Source organism: Henckelia pumila, chromosome 3 (genome assembly GCF_033568475.1).
Source record: "Henckelia pumila isolate YLH828 chromosome 3, ASM3356847v2, whole genome shotgun sequence".
In the NCBI taxonomy this organism is placed as follows: Eukaryota; Viridiplantae; Streptophyta; class Magnoliopsida; order Lamiales; family Gesneriaceae; genus Henckelia; species Henckelia pumila.
Genome location: NC_133122.1, coordinates 83460113 through 83462841, shown reverse-complemented (window position 1 = coordinate 83462841; position 2729 = coordinate 83460113). Strand labels below are relative to the sequence as shown.

At 41.0% G+C, this 2729-nt stretch overlaps 1 pseudogene; it reads right to left on the bottom strand.

The window, feature by feature from the left end:
- Positions 1-816: 816 nt before the first annotated feature.
- LOC140887044 (fasciclin-like arabinogalactan protein 17) lies at positions 817-1665 on the bottom strand (annotated as a pseudogene).
- Between the last annotated feature and the right edge of the window lie 1064 nt (positions 1666-2729).

Genomic DNA, 2729 nt, shown 5'->3' with positions numbered 1-2729 from the left:
GATCCCCCAAGGCAGGCATATAATCATAATTTTCAATATCCTCCTCACTCTCAGACTCAACATCACCACAATCATTAATAATCAATAACTTCTTATTTGTGAATTGGCTAGCAATATGGTCAATACCTTGACATCTAAAGCACTTGATATCTCTAGTATGATTAGAAGAAGTTTTAGATTTACCTTGATTTGTGCCTCCGGTTTGGTGTCATATTTTGGTTTGGACACCGGTTTGCTATACTCTCGTTTTGCAACGTTTGGACACCAAGAAGTCAACGACCTCCACCAGATGTAGCTGGAGCAGCTCCTCTTCTCTTGAGTTGTTGCTCCACTTTCGTGGCCGTCTGCACCATCTCATCCAAATCAAAGCAATGACGAAGCTCCACTTGATCTTGAATCTCCCTATTCAAACCACACATGAAACGTACCATAGTAGCCTCACTATCTTCCTCAATATTATTCCGGATCATCGTGGTTTCCAAATCCTTAAAGTAATCCTCCACCCTCCAAGAACCCTGTTTCAAAGTTTGCAAGCACCTAAAAATTTCAAGATAGTAGTGGTTAGGCACAAACCGCTTCCTCATGACTCACTTCATTTCATCTCATGTCTCAATAGACTGCTCACCACACCTTCTACTAGTGGTAACAAGCTGATCCCACCAAATTAATGTGTAATCCATAAATTCCACCACTGCCAACCTCACTTTCTTAAGATCAAAATAGTGATGACAGTCAAACACGAACTCTACCCATTTTTTCCACTACGCTTCTTGATCAGAATTCCCATGAAACGACATAATTTTCATCTTAATACTACTAATCATTTGGAGCAAGAACCGTGAGAACGTAGCCTTCCAAAACCAATATCCCCATCTCCGAAGACAATGAGGTGAGATTCACCAAAATATCAGCCATCTCGTTGTATCCGCCGCAGAGGAGGAGGGTCTGGATGAATTCCTTGACCTGCCCCTCGCCGTCAAAGTGGTAATGGGGTCCACCAAGGCCGGGAGCTGGCGCCGGGGCCAATGATGGGTCGGGGGCCATGGCGTAAAAACTGGGAAAGATCGGAGGTGTACCGATGACGGGCACAGGTTTCTTCATCCTGTTTGTTCTTGGGTCAACTTCCAACGCGCCTTCCGGCAAGACGATGTCATCTGATTGAACAACCTTGGCCATTCCAACGATTTTTTCACCATCTCTCTCCTTTAACATAATCTTCTCATTAAAAGCATCGTGGCAGAGACTTGTATGATGAACGAGCTCCTTCTTCCCGGCCACGACAGGCCAGTGACGGGTCTGAATTCTCGCCGAAATAATATGAAATAGAAGAATATTTTGCAGGTACTTGAGATTTCCAGGCTCCAGCAAGAACCTCTTAGACTCAGGATCCAAATCCTATTGCAGGGACTCATTTCTTGGAGCAAAAATGGTGATGTGATGCCTGGATATAGCTTCTTCAAGAGTCTGCAACAACATCTTTTTCTCCACAAGCTCCAAGAGCTTGGTGTAGTGAGAATCCAAAAGGGCCACAAGAATAGAATTGGAATTTATCTGAGAAGTCGAGTTTGCCGACAAATTATCAGGTAATGCAGAAGATTTAATGGCCAGAAAACTAAATAATGTGAGTAAAAGAATATTTGGGAGGCCATAGATCACAGAATCCATGGCTGGAGAATATTATTTTCTTGCAGAAGAATAATTTTTTTGAGATTATTTTTGTCCCTCTCTCTCTTGGAAGACTGAAGAGTGTGTTGTGTTGTTCAAGGAAATGAGTTTACTTGGCTTAGGAGAGTGGGAAGTATAGTTTGTATTATTTGGTGGAACATTATGCTTAAACATAACTCATAATTTACATATCAACTTAGTACAAAATTTCAAATCTTAAACTTAGTATTGATACAACCATATCAAATTAACTTAAAATAAACTGTCATAAAACATTTATACATCTGTATCGAATTCTGGTGTATAATATGCTACTGATCTCCTACTCCCTAGTCCTTTCTCTAACTCTCAGCTCCGTCCATCCTGCGACCTGCCCCGTGGAATGGAGTGTCCAAGATAATAACTAGGACGTGTGAAACTAACGCCCAGTACATAAACATGAGTAAACATATGTATATGATCCATGCAATCGTGATGACTGGTAACGGATCATCTGATAAGTCATGCTCAGTACAAGCGTCACATGAGTGTTGCAACCTCACGGATCAACCTCTAGGTACAACCACACACGTCTAGTACATCGGAGTAATCAGACATACATGTCCCCGCCGTCACGATACTCCCAATGATAGACTACATACAATTATAGAGCTGAGCGGCTCTATAATAAGGGTATAAAAATGTATAGGCTCAACGTGTATATGCACATGACATATGAATATAGAAAGTAGTAAAACATACATCATGCCACATAATAATGCCAAGTAAATGCAGCATACAAACATGTATACTCGTTGGCAATCTCAGTCAATATTTACGTACATCTAAACTAGTTCGAGTCTAGTAGAACCTAGGTTCCAAGCCTATAATCAAAAGTTCACCGTATCACTACACAAGTTCTATAAACCTTAACTAAGCTAATAAATACTTCCAAAACTTATTAAGATTCCCAGACCATACCTTCGTCTGTAGTTATCCCTTTGGAGTCGCTCGTTTTGGAGGACTATAACAACATCTTTGTTATTCCAAAACCTATCTATTAACCGATAGGGCCCTCAAGTGTA